Here is a 17,372-nt window from a genome sequence, read left to right on the forward strand (position 1 = left end):
TAAAAAGGAGAAACAAACAACTACAAATACTTGCAAAGAAAGACCCTGAATTGGTTGAATGCACCGGCAAATAGGCTAGATGCCCCGAGTTTTGGTTCCAGGTCGCAGTTGCGATAGATCTTGGAAAAGACTTGTGTGGAGATAAAATAGAAATTGTGATGCTATTGTAACAACAGTAGCTGAAACACACATTCTTATAAGACACATGATTAATACATTCACATATCCTGTAGGAGAAAGTGCTAGGTAGTTGAGACACATTTAAATCGGCATTTAATTGCACATTTTGGTAACAGTGAATGGCATGAGTCACTTGCTCTGTGATGTGAATGGTTCTCTATGGTACCAACCCCTCATACACAACCACAGACAGCTGCTTCAGCCAACCTCCAAGAAGCAACCATATGCTGCCTGTCAGCACAAAATGATGGGTGAAGAAAAACCAAAGCAGGGCAAAGAGTTGCTGTTGATAACGTGGATAGAAATATGACTGGATTGGATTGCTAATGTTGCTCTGTGTCGGATGTTTTCGTAGGCCTGAGTCGTAGCGTCTCTCTGTTTATTTTATTACTCTTCTGCCTCCCAATGGCCAAAGATCAATTAATGCAGCTTTAATTATAAATGAAAGATAGCAAAGTTATGTACCAATGTTTTCACAAGGGTCCAGGGGAAAAAGAGGGCTGGCAGAGGTTTGCTTTTTGTGTTTAAGTAAAGAAAACTGTGGGTTTGCAGATAAGAGCTGTTGAGATTGGTGAGTCATGTGTGGGTCACTTTGTGTGACGTACGTGTAGTTTCAGACTTCTGAATTGATATTATATTCACCTCTGAAGCTGCCAGGAGCCCTTTGACCTTAACGGGACGTGATGGAAAGAAACAGTTTAGGGGGAAACAGGACTATGTGGACTGTAATTTCTTTATACCTTCCAGAACTTTCCATTTAAAAGTAGAGATGGTATTGTGCACCAGCATATGGTTTACAGGCATTTACCTTCAATTAAATTGTGAACGTGATGTGGGGGGAGCGAGGAGGGGGGGAGAGCGAGAGAGAGGGAGAGAGAGAGAGAGAGAGAGATTTTGAGAAGTTGCTCAGTCTGTAATGCTCTCTGAATGTGAGACTAACTCATGAATATTGCATGGGATCTTATGAGTCCCATTAACTTTGATATATGCAACATTGAGCCAGCCAGCATGAAATGATGCAGTTTAATGTGGCTTTAAAAGAGTATTTATCATATTAAGTTCAATACGCTAAGGCTGCTTGGTAGGTAGACAAGCAGAGAGAAGGGCTTTCACTCCGTCATGATCCACTTCAGGGCCCAAGATTTCACACAATGACGCAACCTGACTGCATATTGGAGTCATGATGGCGAGTCTGTTGGCTTATGTTAAACATTCAGATCAAAGAGAGAAATATAAATACTGTTTGCAGTTGGTGGATTGGTATAAATTGACTCAGCTTAGTACTTTCATTTCTTTTTCAATTCGTGAGACAAGATCATTTTGCTCAGCTAGTTTTTCAGATGGAAATATTTAACTTTTTACTGTGCTGTGCTTTTCTGTGTGCCATTCTGGTTATTGGTGCTGTTCACATAAAGCCTCAGATTAACATTAGTGTCGTAGTGTTGATACTTTTAGTGTTTGAAGACTTCTTTTATGCCTTCTACTTTCAGTAAATGACTCACAATAGTGTTTTATTAGGCTTGAAAAACAAGGATTTATTATGACGTCAGTTATTGTTTGTGACTCGGTTTCTATTTATACAATTAACAGTGCATCTGTTTACGTACATGCACACTGGACGACATTTTGAATGGCTGATATATTTAGCTCATACTCGCTCAATCAGTGTTCTACCGGAGCAAAACAAAACAAAAACAACTGAACTGTACAAACTGAGTAATTAAACTTAATTTCACGCGTCTGCAGTTTGTGATCCAGCAGACACGGAGGCATTAATCATAATTAGTTGAGATGCTCAGATGCCCTCCAGACCTATCAATCAGCGGGCCACCTCTGGCCCTTATGCCAAGCCACAGCGCGTCGTCTGCACTGCTGAATGCTGACAGCGTGAAGAGAAGGGCAGGAGGGGCTGCCACCGACCTTTTCCCCCCGCAGGTACCCACCTGCTCCAAAATGTTTCCTTGGGGTGACAGCAAGACCAAGACCACCTGCCTTATCAACCTCTTCTTGCCAAGAGCTGACACCCTGCCGACACACAGCCCTCCCAAGATTCACCCCGAGTAAGCCCACACAAGCTTTTTATCATCCGTGAGACCTGCCTGCAAGACTTTACTGTCGACGTTTATCACACGCCGTAAATTATTTCCCATTTCTTGGAACAGTCTCACACATTTTCATTTATGCCTCAGAAATCCCACCTATATTATTTCTCCTAATTTGCTTCAGTTCATTGCTGCGTGTTCTGTTTTATGTTACCGCTATCACAACAATCATGCTGCACAGAACTCTCTCTCTTTCCTTAATAGGGCCATAAAAAAATCAATCCAACAATGATTTACTTCAATTTAGTTTCTTTCTGCAAAGATTTGATGCTTCATCACGTCTTACATTCTGCCCATGATTTGATTCCACTGAAAATGTAATTCTATGTGAACTTTGAAAAAGCCCTGTAATGGATTCATCTAAAACCTTACACTTCGGCGCGCTGTCAAAGAATGATTTCATCTCAAAGGTGTCAAATTAGATCAGCTCAGATATTTTCATCAGTTATTTCTAAGATGCACTGTTAACTTCTATTGAGGCCATGCATGGAGAGCTCACAAATATTTTCAGAACTGTTATTGTTTTATCAGCTATTTTATCAGCAATTTTTGCAGCCCTTCAGGTCGATCATGGCTACATGCACAAATCTGCAAAAAGCCTGATTGAGATGAAAGTGACCACTGTGAAGCAGGAAGTAGGTGTTTAGGAGGTAATGACTTAAGTGTGTATATGTGGCTTTCCGGTGATTAAGAACTGATGACTTGGATTGGTTACAGTGATTTCTTACAGTAATGCTAACCCGGTGGTGAGCACTCTGTCAAAATCCCTGCACAGCATACAGAGAGAGGAAGGACGAGATGAGTGAAAGCCATTCATTCATTCATCAAACTGGGACCAGTCACAGCCGGTAGTTGGAGTTGTCTGCCCCAGTGTAGCCTGGATGAATTGAAAGTCCACTTGTATGAATGATAAATCAAACCAATAGGCCTGAATATCTGTCTTTAGTGTGCCTGCTGTAAATTCTCACTTATATGTTGTGTGCATAAACTGATTCACACTTTCATCCTGAGTATCAAACCCTAGTGGGTATAAGCTTACAATCAGTTTCTTCTCACATTTTGGAAAGCTTCATTACTGACATTTGGACTTAGCATCTGTTGAATCACTGATTCAACACTTAGACATTTACTGTGAAGCTGTGAAAAATTGTCCCCGGAATTAACAAAAATCAGACGGGAATGATGCCATGCTTTCTGTGAAATCACTAGCACCTGCTCCACTGCGGCTAGATCTGTAATCATTTGATGTTTATGAGCCTAAATTGACAGTGAATCTGTAATACTAGCAATCCATTTTATATTTATTCTGGATTAGAAATGATTAAATACTACTACTACTACTACTCCGTTTTCCGTAATCCTTATTTAATCAAATGAAAGCACATCCGGGATACTGTTGTTGGTCTTTGCTCTTACACCACCTATAGACTGGAGCGCATTTCACATTGGAAGAATGGAGTTATGCAGTATCTCAACAGGGAGAAGCACTGGTTGGTGTAATGTTGATGCCTGCTGAGGCCCATCCCAGTGTTTTATTTTGTGGCCCAGATTGAGTTTCCTGGTGTCATTAAAACACCCATTGAGGGGAAACAGAGTATCCGCTGTGTGCCATGTGTCGCTGTGTGCTAGGTTGAGTTTCTTCTCTTAAGTTTCCTGACTCATCATCACTTCTTTCTTATCTGTTTCTCCCCTGCCTGCGTCATTCTTACATTAGTCAGAGAGGTACAGTATGTCAGACTGTGGTCACGACTTTGACAATGGATTTTTTCAAATCTTCAATATGCAGGAACAGGAATGGGGCTTTAAGTAATCACAAACTGTCACTAAGATGGACACAGCTGCTGAAATCACACCAGAGTCCTTTAAAGTTGTATTGTTTTTGTGCGTGTGTGGGTTACAACGTGCGTAATGGCAAATAACTGTATCCCCAGGCTATTAACATGTTTTCTTTTTCATAAATCTAAGAGATGAGGCTCTATTGCAAACGGAGCAGGATGAGAGACGACACCACAAGGAAGCAGAGTTGCTCCTTCGGTTCTGCAGTGACCCAGACAGTTATGTGCCCTTTGTGAGTATGATGTCGCTATACTGTATGTGCGGTGCGGGTCCACCCTGTGTGATTGGCTGAAAGGTTGCTCCAGCCTATGATTGGCTTTTTACTTTCACTCTTCAGTCAATGTCAAATATCCTGAGGGTGTATCGGTGGAAGTGCCTGTTTCACTTCCCTTCGCATGCATTTTAAGATATCGGTGTGTATCATCGAGATAAGAAGATTTGTTTGAGAATGAATCCAGTCATGATTGCCAGAGGTCTTAGATGCACATCCATTCATTCTCTTCACCCATGTATCCTACAAGAGAACAGAAACGCATCCAGCTTCATAAGTTTGGGTTTAATATTGACAGGTCCACAATAGCCTCAGTCAGTGAAACTAAAAATGAAACCTTTGAATTTCCTTCATTCGTTCACTAAAATTGAAACCAAGGAGCAAATTGCACCCCAAACGGAAGAGCCGGCTCGTCTCTCTTCTCCACGCTGTTATCATTACCCTCTGTGGAGGAAATCATCTTCACCACGGAAGAGGGATGTGGAGTATATCAAGGCAAGCAGATGTGCACAGGGTGTAGGTATCCATGGAAAAGTCTCTCAGCCGAGTCATTTTTCTTATAGGCAGAGAGTAGAAAAGCCATATCAACACAACCTGATAAGATCTTTAGAGAATGTGTGTGTTTATGTGCCTGTGTGTACATGTGCCTGTTTGTGTGTTTGCTAGTAATGGTCTCAGTTTGCCACCTTTCCAGGCATTTCATTTATGATATATGTGTCTTCATGTTTGACAGCTCAATCCATGATAAAGCGCTCTGACTAGCCATTGTATTTTCATTCCCTCCCAGCGATCCATTGCATGCAGCTATATTCTCCTCTTTGTTGACAAGTGCCTCAGAGCTCTATTGTGTCCTTGGTTCCATAGATTTCCAACAATTTTGCAATGCCTCCTTCTGTATTAACAGGATGAAGCATTGCAACCTTCTTTAAAGTAACCTGGTCACATAGTCACTTTGTCACAAAATCAAAGGTTAGACGCCTGAAATACTGATGTCAGGTGTTCCAGGAGTGCAGCAGGGTTGCTTTGGGTTCCACTCAAGCTTACCGTCGTCACATGATTTCTTGATGTCAAGCATCAGTGAGCCTCCTTGTGATAAAATCAGTGATGTGTAGGAAACTCTGCTGCTTCTCAGCAACAGCAACTAATTAAAGGGTGTATTGTCATAGCAAACTTCCCTTCCTGTGAACGGATGGAAGAATGGATCTGACGTTATCGGCACAAGCTGCATATTGTAAACTTTGAAGTGTTGATGTTGTTGCATGCATTTGTATTAGAAGGCAGACATTAAAACAGCAAGCACTTCCCTTAAGAAAGGAAAGGATAAGTAAATAATCCTCCTGCTTCTTTTAATTCATTTTCTTTCCAGAATGGAGAAGTGAAAGTTGTCAATCAAGTTTTCTTTGACCTTCAAACTTCTCCACTTTGGTTGAGATGAAAGGAAAAAGCTGCAGGTGCGATTGCACGCTCCATCACACTCGGCTGCCTCATATTTTCCCAGCCTGCAGCAGATTGTCTTGCACCTCACAAGCAAACAAATTAAATCCACCCAATACAAGAATCACCGACCCATTACTTCTCCTCTTCACTGCAGCAGATGAAGGTGGAGCTTTTCATCACATCACAGCTGTCCTGGCCATATTGGTTTCATCCAACATCCAAATGACACTTCAAATACAGAGGAAAGAGAGCGTGGTGTTTGTAATGTTTCCAGTGTTCCCGTGTTTCTTCCCAAAATCAATTCATTACTCACTCCTAAACATAAACGTAGGACTTCATAAGCTCCAGAATCCTGCGGCCCAATGTTCCCTTTTTATGTCTGGGGAAAAGGTGAAGGTTGATGGGAAAATCAACCACAACACAGATGCTAAACCAAGTGTTTGTCCATTCAGTTCAGTTGGGCTGAATTTGATTGCACAGTTTTTGAGAACGATTCATACCAGACAGGGACAAAGAAAACCTGAAGGTAATCGAGCAGCTTCAGCTTCAGGTATTTTTCTTAAATCGTTCCTTTAACTTATTCTTGTTGCTGTTTGTTGGGATCATGTGGACCTGGCAGGAGATGTTCCTTTCCTATCTATTGTGTCAATTCTTTAAGGAATAATCAGTAGAGAAAATGAGTTCAGGCTCCATGTGTTTGGGATATAGTCAGGTTACATAAATAAATGCTGCTTTATATGAAATGAACTGAAACATCAAATGCAGGTTCACATAGACGGCTTGCGTGCTTCAGAGTTATTTATACATTGTGTTAAGAGCCGGGTTCTCTGGATTCTGACATTGTCCCTTCATGTGAGGCTTTAAAGCACAGAACAATGAGAAAGCGGATGACAAACACCTTCCTCAGGGGAGAACGCGCAGCCTGTGGGGTTGGTGGAGGTGCTGCTGATGAAATGCTGCAAAGCTGAGCAGTTCCACCTGCAATAAATCTAGCTGTACCTTTCTAAGGTTCAGCTGGCCTCAACTGTAATATTCTGCATTTCATGTTTGCATTAGCCCTCAGTGGTCACCGCACACTAATGATTACAATAAAGGCTGCTGTGCTGGTGTTTCTTTTATGTCTGTACTTGTATTAATCAGGTTGTCTGCCAGAGTTCAGAGGTCAGCAATGCTCCACAATATAATATGTAGGTAATTATCTTTAGCTATTCATGGTCACCTGCATACTGTGTAGTGAAGGCACATTGGTTGTTGCACAGTAAAACATTGCAGGGATTAGACGTGTTTACGTAAGCTTCCTCAGTCTTTTGGGATAGAATTGTCTGTTCTGAGCGTTAAAGGGCCCTAAAGTGCTAAGAGTGAATGCAGTGACTGATGGCAGAGCTTCAGTGGTTTCAATATGATGGCTGAGTAGACTGTCTGGAACCAGAATAGAGCCATTATTGATCAGGTCCATCAGACAGCTTGATCCCAAAACTATGGATCTCTTGTTTCCCTCCCTGCTATCTAAGTGTAATGACAGTTCCAAATGATCGGTGTTGGCGAATGTGTGTGTGTCTGGTGTGTGTGTTTATACGGGCAGCCAATACGTTCTGCCTCATTTGCAGCAGCACTTGATGTTTCAGCAATCTCTGTTTCTGAGGTTTGTTTCTTGTTTGGGCATCTGGGTGTCTGTGCCCATGCTAACACGCCTTTAAGCTCTAAAGTTACACAGCATTTACATTAGAAACAGGCCATTCACTAACGCAGAGATGATGGCTAATCATGTAGTCGGTTTGTGAAATACATGTTCATATGTTCCGGCATGCAGATGAGAGTAAGTATTGTTTTTCTTTAAACCCCAAACGATTAAAGAGCCTGATAACTGTTTATTAATGAGGGAACACGGTTGCCTGTTGCTATCTGCACTTGTTAAAGCTAGCGTGGTGTCTTATGAATAACCCAGGATGAAACGCACCACTGGCTTCACACGCACAAACACGGTCAGCTACCTCCACTGGAATGCACAATCAAGCTGCAGGTGCCTCTTCTTCTTCTTCTTCTGGCTAAGTAACCTGAAAACATTTTAATCAAAAAACAACACCTATTTTGTTGAGAGAATATGATGGAAACTTGCCATTTTTCTTTTCTTTGACTAATATCTCAACAACCTCTGAAATATTGTTGAAGCTGCAGCTAATTATACACACAATGCCTAATTGCTAAGTGCTCTTTAGTGATATGCTGGCGTTAGGGACTTTTTTGAATACATGATGCATGATATTGATCGTGACTTGTTTGTCTCTAATGGACCGTCTTGGGACTAGGAGCCATTTCACTTTGATAACCCCTGCCAGTCAAAAAAAGCTGTTTTTAAGACCTGTTTCACAACACACAAACCCTGGAGTGAGCGCCGGATATCTCTCCAAGCTCAAACCCTCCTGTTGAGCTGTGGCAGTGCTGTTCATCTCCACCCTTCAGCCCCGGGCTTTGGTGCTGACTGTTCTTTACTCATCCCGTCTCACAGGTTTCTCCCTAAGTCCCTCATTCATCCTCACCTCAAGCCCTAAATTCAGACCGTGCCACAGGGACTCATCTCAGTCTGCTATAGCACCAGGCCTCACCGCTGACCCTCTGTTTTTCTTTTCCTCAGCTCGCTCCCACAAAACAATCTTATCCATTGACCCTCATCACCGGTCAAGCAGAAAGGAGGTGGTAGAAGGAGTGCGTTTTATTTGTCTCAGGACCACAGAAACTAAATTGTTCTTTCTATTTTCTGGGAGATTTTTAAAAGCACTTTGATCCCGACCTCTCAGCGCATCTGTACAAAATTGCTTTTGAACCACCTACAGAAGTCACAACAATTATAAAAAATGTGGGTGGCTTCTCTGTGTTCTCTGGGGATTTTTTTGCTGTCGGGCCTACATCAGATATTTATTTACGTTTGGCAAACACAACATGACAGCCGTCTGTTTGTCTATGTGACTATTGACAGTGAAGTCTGCCAAAAGCATGCCTCACATCAACAAGTACTATTGTTGGGGGAGGGGGAAGAGTAGCCTTAATATTCTGCATGTGTTTGTGCTTGTAATACAGGTGGAGATAGAGGCTTTATTTCTAGTAGCATCTCCGTCTCTTTGAGTCTCTCGCGACCCTTTGACAGCCGGGTAAGCCGGTTGAGAAGATGATAGATGGAGGAGCAGAGATAAGGACAATAGGTGATTCAGAGAGCCTCGGACACAAGAAATGATACCAGATGGGCTCTGTGGACTGATAACTGGTTCATGGTTAGGGCACAGGAAAGTGTTTGGTTTGGAGTGATGGACAGGTGTGTCTGTGAGCCAGAGGGGGTTGTTTGTGTTTTCTATATTTCACTCGCAGGCCAAAGTACGAAGACAAACAAGGCAGTTTTGCGGTAGAAGGAGAGAGTCTATTTGTGGAGTATACACTGAGCTACCATATGAGACGGCACTGAATGTCAGCGAGGGAAATAACAAAGAATTAGTTCCTCCATTTCCTCTTCTCGCCCGCTTCTCGTGTTTACATCCTTTTCTCCCATACTTTAATTGGGCAAATGAATGTCTGTGATTCCACTATCTCAGATTGTGCAGATGTTTGATCTTGCCCCAGTGCAGAGACCCAGGCAGCTGTACCTCCAGCTTGGTCATGCGTTCTAACAAATGGCTGTATTCCTTGGTGGTTAAGCTTGCAGGAATGTCTAATCCTGGTCATTGTACTCCCAAATTCCATTCGGTAGCACAGTGGGCAGCAGGCAGGGGCAATGGAAATGCACTGGCCTAAACCTCCCAGTGTTAGGTACAGCTCATCTCTGCACTTGTGGAACTGAATGTGATGGAGGCACTGTGTGACTGTCTACCTCCTTAACAGATCAACTGGTGTATGAAACTGAAATGAGGAGTACCTGTCGGCTGCTAAGAGTTCACTGGGTTCACCAAACAAATTATGAAAGACTTGTGAACCTTCACCCAGCATGCACCGCTGCCGTAATGTGTGTAATGACTTTGTCTGAGCCTGGCTAATCAGCAGACACAGCACTGTAAGCCATCGTCTGTGCAGCACAGGAGGCGAGCAGCTCCACTCTCCTCTATCACTTCTGAACGAGCTCTGTTTGTCAATAGCGCATCCATCAGTCACTCAACCAGCTGCACAAAAAAGAACATTGCAGATGTAATCAATGCAATTCTGGTTCATTTACCTGGCATGTTTCTCTTTTTTTTTTATCCATGAATACTAATGGCTGGCTTATTGACCAAAGAGTTAAAGTGAGGAGCCTTCTCAGAAAAAGCTCTTAAGCACATTCCCTTTTGTTTCCCCCTGGCATCTGAAGGAACCGGCAAATCAGGCACTTAAGACTAATGGCAGATTGAAACACAGTGACGCAGGTCAAAATTTACTTGTTGCTCATGGTGAGACAACACAATGAAGTCAACATTTCAATGGATGGAAAATGGAGAAGAAGTAGATGCAAAATCTAAATGAATGCTTTCTTATTCTCTGTCTTATCTTGGCCACAAAAGTGTGCTATGAATATTGTTAATAATAGAAACATTGTCATCTCTCCAACCAAATATTGAAAGTTAAAACGACTAAAATATGTGTAGTCTGGCAGAATGCAGGTTGTGTGGACCTTTTGCCAATTTTGCTACTTTTCAAAAATTAACCTGTCTAACCAAAAAGTTTGTAAGAGAGGAAGATCTCCCATTTCCTCTCTGTGAAGCCAGAGAAATGAGGAAGTTCGATTACTCCCTTGACCGCTGTTCACTGGCTTTCTTGTCTCTCTCTCCTCTTGTAACCCATGAGGGAGGGAGGGGTCAGAGGTGGCCTCCTGCCTCAGAGCACTTGCTTGAACGTCATTATGTAGATTGCTCCCATTTTGTGATTCTAATTCATCTTTCCCGTCGCCCTGCTGAGCCGGGAGCTAAATCATTAAAGGTTGGCAAAGAGCAGTGATGTCACAGCAATCAGTGTGTCAATAAATCTCTTGACACTCATTTCTGGGGGCCATTTATCACACACACACACACGCTCTAATCACTTAAATTATAAGTCATACAAACTTAGAGTGAAGGATTTATTAGCAATACAGTATTTACCAACAATAAAACGTTTTCTTCTATCATTGGATCATGAGACACGGAACTGAAGTGAGAACCAATGATCCTGATGAGATTCACATTAACACCATTAAACAAGCTTTAATACTATCCACTGCACAAAAAATACCTGAATTATCTGACGGAATAATAAGCAAGGACGATTTTTCTAAAAAACATCATTTGTAGGATTTATTTTGAGTGGCTGCTTTTAGATGTATTCCTTATTAGACACAAGTATAATCTCTTCCCTGCTGCCTTTTAACTGAGCCTTCCTCAATCTCCTGCAGGTCCTCACAGGGCCACCTCACCACCTCGCTGTGAAACTGGAATCCCAAATGTCTAACCAACAAATTGGCCGGCTTCTCTGATGTGAACTGGATATCGGCTTTGACAGGCGAGGGAATTTCAGGCTGATTAATATGTACAGACCCAACTACACTTTATACGCCGGCAGATCGGTTTTAATTTCATCGTAATTAAAAAAACTCTGGGTGTGCGGAAACTCTTTTCGGGGAATTCTGTTAGATCATCTGTGTGTGCTCTCATGAATGTGCAGCATGAAGACAGTTTCCCATTCTCTGCACCGGAGCACATTCAGGCCAATGCAAACATTGCAAAGTGTTGATTTGATTATTATTATAGTCGATCATAGTTGTGGACTTCATCATCCAATTACCATTTTGCAGATGTCGTGGTTTTATCCAGGATTTAGGTCAGGGAAGTCAGACAGCTAATCACCATTCAAGCCTCAGCTTGAGCAGGAGGTGTTTGTCTAGTTGGCAGCATGTAATGTGCAAACTTGTCCAACTGGTATCACTCCTCTGTACAATGGCATTATGTGTCATTAGAATCCAGTCTGATCTGTCATCATATCGGTTTGTGTTAAATGGTGCCCCCCCGCCCTCTCCTCTATGTGTTGACTAAGCTGTCAAAAGTTGTTGTGATTCAGTTTGGTGTTACTAAGCAACTTGAACTCAAAGTATTTCCCAGTTTAGCTGAAGGTATTTATTATTTTATTCAATAACACAGATATCTTTTTTTTTAATGTTTATCTCCTATGGTTGTCAGATCATTATAGGCTGTTAACAGTTTCAGTCTCATGATTATTTTGAGACTGCAAACCTCACTTTTGAGCTTAGAGACTGTTTCTCTTCAGCGCCTGAAGTTTGCAGTAATGTAATGACGTACTAGGTGTTTAAGAAGGGTGTGATGTGTGATTGAAAAATGGAATCAGATATATTTTGATGTCTCGGTCTGCCAAAGCGATTGTTGGTCACAGTTGGGTTGTTGGCAGCCGTCTGTGGCTTCCTACTGCCTGCAGTCTTTTGTTGTTTGTGGCTCCAGTTAGCCTTGGTCAGTGGCCATCAAGCTGAGGAGATTGAATCAGTGGCAGAGGCTGTTTGGGGGCCGAGCTTTCTGACTCACCACTGAGAGTGTCAGTAATCACTAAGTTCAGCCTATTGTTGCAGTCCGTCCTTTTCTCCGTTCATCCAGCCATTTTCTATATCAAGGGATGCGTTGCTACCAAAGCCTCCAGAGTTGACGGCTCTGGCTTGCCGTGGCAAATAATTGTAGAATATACACTCACAAGAAGCTTCTGCAGTTTGTGAATGGTTCTGTTTAGTACACCACGTCATTGTGTCCAACACACACTGTGACAGTATCTCCTCTGTTTTGATATATGATTGTAATACAAGCATCGTTAATGAAATCTTCAGTCTATCTCAGGGCGAACACGTAGACAGAGTTTAACATTCCAACATTCAACAAAGCATTGTAAGCGTATACTATCAGTCTACCAGGATGCCATACTTTTATCATAATCTTTAATATTTGACTTTTAAAAGTGGATTTTTGACTTTCACACTTAGAAGGCATAACTGCTACACTGAGTAATTATCTACTGGCCAATTATGTCTCCCTGCTTTAGTCCTGGTATTTGGCCTTTGAGAAGTGTTTCCCAAGCGGGGGAGTAATTACCACATTAGCTTTCCCCATACACTCTGGCTGCGGACATTTAACCTACACTGAGTGGGAGAGAGGGACAGAAAGGCTACAAGGTTGACACATCGAGTCTGATCCCTGAGACTGCGCTTACCAGACACTGTGGCCATATCCCAACGTGCTGCCTGACTATCTGACCTCTTAAGTAGTATAACTACCAATAAAGGGATAATACAAACATAGCCCCTTAAGAACATAAACAGATGAGTCAAGCATGTGAACTTAATCAGTGAAGGATTTGTTTGACTTCATACTGAGGTCACTTTAAGGCACAGGGACTTTTTAACAAATGGACTTTTAACATTTAAATGTAAAGCCTGTAACTCCTCATTGCTAGACTCCTCCATGTTGCCTGCGACCCTTGAGCATGTATAGTCTTTGGGCCGACAACCTCAGCTGCTGGATCTGTGTAGTGCGTTCTTCCGATTCAGCTTCCATACACGCCTACTTTGCCTCCAGCCAGTAGGGTTAGGAAAGTCATTTTGGGATAATGCGCTCCATATCTTTGACAAAACAAAACACTACTTTATATGTATACAAATCAACAATGAACCGAGCATGAATACGGGATTAAGTCGTATGAAAGTCAATGCTTTGGTGTGCAGAAGTACCAATTCCCATCAAAGTAAACAATATGCTCATATTTGTGCCTGATCGTGCAGAACTTTCTAGAAACCCACAAACAGTGTTTAATATTAGTTATTCAAAGATCTCAGAAATCCCAGACAACAAATCCAAATCACCGCAACACCACAAACCTCAGTGGGTGGAGGTGAAGGAATCATGATCCTTTATTTGGTACGTGCATCGACCTAAACCGTGACTGAAGACGAAGCCCAAAGCAAAAACAACGTTGCTTTGGAGTTCAAGCTTTCTGACTGAGAGATCTCCTCTGGCATTCCAAAGGTCTTTTTAGTCAAAGTGAAGCTGAGCCTTATTTACTTATTTGTGTGAAGGGCTGCACAAACAAGAATCAATCTGCATCTGAAGATGGAACCGTGCTGAACAAATAATTATTTAGTTGTAAATGAAGAGAATCACAAAACATAATCTCTCTGGGTGAATTGCATCAATGCAGAGAGTCGCGACGTACAACAACAATGAAATAGGATTGCTACTTTCACAAAATGAATTCTGCCTTTTCAGCGGGTAACAATTGAACAGTTGTTATCATCAATATGTAGCAATAACAATAAACCAGAGAAGGGCACTTGAGATGCTAGTACTAGTACTAGCATCTGTTGTGACTAGTACTCGAGTCACAACACAACTTTAGCCTTGGAGTTCAGCCCTGATTTGGACTCCAGTGAAGTGAACAATGAGACTTTTTTTCCCCCTTTTCTCTCCAGTTTGCACCATCTGATTGGCTGTGCTTCTTGCTGCTCTTGTCACTGCCTCACTGTCAGCTGAGGGCGAGTGCAGACGGCCACTACCTCTGTGATACATGATGTCACAACCCGCCTCTTTTTCCAAAGAGAGCTTAACGCCTGCCACCCTCACACTATCCCACCCAGACCCTGCCCTCCAGTGCAGGTGCCCCGGCTGATAAGAAAGAGTCGCTGGTGCAAAGACCGGTACTACATGACTACTCTCCTGACCTTACCCTCGGGCATGGCTTTTTGCTATTGCTTTATGAATTTAGCTTTTGGGTTAAACCTGTCACTGTCATTTCTAAAAGTTCTTAAATAGACACTAGCCTACTTTGCAAATTCTACTTTAAATGAACAATCAGTGTGGTCACCAAAACACACAGTCCTTATTTTGATCCTCCAGAAAAGGCTTCCAGAGAAAAACTGGCCCCGTCTTTGATTTGCTGAAATGTGTCACTGTCTCCCAGAGTTCAAAGCCCTAGAAACTAATAATCCGTCACCGGCGTGGCTCTCTGGCCCCTCCGCTCTGACCTTGGGCCATAAACAGCATTACTGATGTATTACAGGAGCAGAGACTGAATAATTACATGGAGAGGTGAAGGGAATTTAATGCACAGCCTGACCGGCGGGATGTTGCCAGTTGGGTATAAATATGTATGCAGAGGTGTCATTTGAATACAGATACGCCCACAAATCTGATTGCATGTAGGGTGCAAACACGGTGTGGGTGGTGACGGGTGTGGAGCAAAACAAGATGGTGTAGTCCTGCCAAGGCAACCTCTGGATTAAGAATGTTACACTGGGGAGTCGGGTTTGAACTCCAGGAGTATTTATTTATGCTGCTGAATTAAAAGCCACAATACCACAGTGAGGAAATGCTGAAAGGTTTATTCAAGCAGTCGGGCTTCAGTAGTATCCAAAATAAGTCTTCTTTCTTTTCCACAGTGAGTTGAAATCCCCACTTGTTGACTTCCTGCTTTATACATCCAGGCTCAAATCTGTTATAAAAAGTGGAAAAAAAACCTTTGTCCAACTTTCCGGACACCCACACCGCCTCCCCTCTGATTTGCAGCTATTGTCCCCATGGCACAGTCCTTACATCTGTGGAAGCCTTGAGGAGCGCTGAACCGTGCCAGTCAGGTTAAATCCTTGAATACGGGAGCTAAAAACAAATCAAACCACAAGGCTGCCATCCAGAGCAAGATGGTTTCATAACCTCCACCACCTGTTGGCTGGTTGGCTTGTTCATTTGCAGGATTACATAGGAAAGTTAAGCACCGATTTGGATGCGACTTGGTGGAGGTGTGGGGCCTGGAACGTGTTTAACCTGATGCCATGCACTTATATTATATTGATATTTATCGAGTGGTTTTCCATACCTGTACGGTTGCTATGGTGATGAGGACTTGATAATATGTCTCAAGTCACTGCCGGTCTGACCAATGCACTTCCAAGTGTTTGTGCGTAGAATATACAGTATATATCAATAAAACATGAGGCTTTTAGCAGATTTAGTGTCCTGCAGGTTGTTGTTGTTATTTATGGAGCTTCTTTCTGCATAATGCTGCTGAAGATGTTATCAGCACAGCAGCAAAGCCCAATGATCTATGTCTTTACTCCTATCAGATCACCAAAGGGCCAGATGGTAGCGACGCTCCCTAATTAATAGTCCACACTGTCTGGATGTTGCTGCGTCACAAAGACCAACTGTACCTCTCACCTCAGTCCCACACCTTCCTCTCCCCCCTCCCCCCCTCACACATATCTGCCATCCAGATAAGCCAGGGAGGTGAAATTGACAAATGTTTTGGAGAAAATAATGTATTGTCTCACGTTGAAGCCCCAAGGTGGCTTGGTGGTGATAATTGATGTGTATCAGGAGGAATATAATGGGATATAGACTGTGACAGTGAGTTTGGAGTTGTTGAGGAGGCTGGTAATGGTGAGAGAACCCCTGCTCTGCATCTCCACGGTGCCCTCCAGATGAGCCGCAGCATTATAATTTCCCCATCACCATGTAGCTCAGTGTTATCTCCCACCAAGAGATAAGAAACAAGCAAGACACACATCTAGTACTAAACAAAAAGAACCAAAATATCTGGTAGGTCATTCTATGAATCTTCATCTCTGTTGTTTGATGCATCACATTGTAAATATCCTCTGCTTAATTCACAATGTTGATGATGCTTGTATGTGCATCTGTAAACATTCCGATCTGTAAACCAAAAACGGAGCTTCAATTTCAACAACAGCAATCCCTTCGAGTGTGGTTGAGAGATCTGTTGAAATATAAAACAAATTGAATGGCTTTCACCTTGTGTCCAAAGTTCCAGGGTTCCTCGGTGTTCAGGCGAAAGCGATTTATCACATGGCAGGGTAGGAAAGCTGCTGGACAGTGACTCACAGAGGTCTGAGCGGGAGACCCCTGCTTTACTGTAATCCCATTAATGCCCCCCCACCCCAAGCATGTACCATTTAGTGTGCCAGGACCAAATTGCACCTATTGATTTCACATTGTTTTCACTGAAGCTGGTGTTTTACTTTTGCAGAAAGGGAAAAAAACAATCCTGCAATTGGTAAAAACAAAAAATGGCATGAGCACCAAACCTGAATGGGTTTCGTCCTGCAGACATGAATCGGTTCTTAACTTTCTGAATAATCTTGCCATATTTTTCACTTCTTATTTTTCAGTAAATGCCACATTGCTATTCCAAGTACGTTTTCTCCGAGTTATTTTGATGGATACAAACTGACAACAGAGGTCCGCCATGTCGTTTGTAATCAGGAGGATACCGCCGCAGTCTCATCAGATCGCTAATCAGGCAAGCGGCCGCCAGTAATTATCCAGCCCACCTACTGTATGCAGCAGGAAACTCTGATCGCTCCCGCTTCATCTGTGTGCAGACGCATTAATCAACTCCCTTCTTTCGGGAGAGAGCGCTCGTCTCTTCATAACACTTGACGCCAACCTTGAGTGAGCAGCGTGTTAAATTCAATTACGGCTCCAGTGGGCTGTGGAATGCTTACGCTCACATGTACGCCACAGACCAGCAGAGATCCTAATGGCATTTTGGTA

This window comes from Genypterus blacodes, unplaced genomic scaffold (assembly GCF_046128005.1).
Source record: "Genypterus blacodes isolate CSIRO-AG114 ecotype Tasmania unplaced genomic scaffold, CSIRO-AGI_Gbla_v1 ptg000062l_1, whole genome shotgun sequence".
Taxonomy (NCBI): domain Eukaryota; kingdom Metazoa; phylum Chordata; class Actinopteri; order Ophidiiformes; family Ophidiidae; genus Genypterus; species Genypterus blacodes.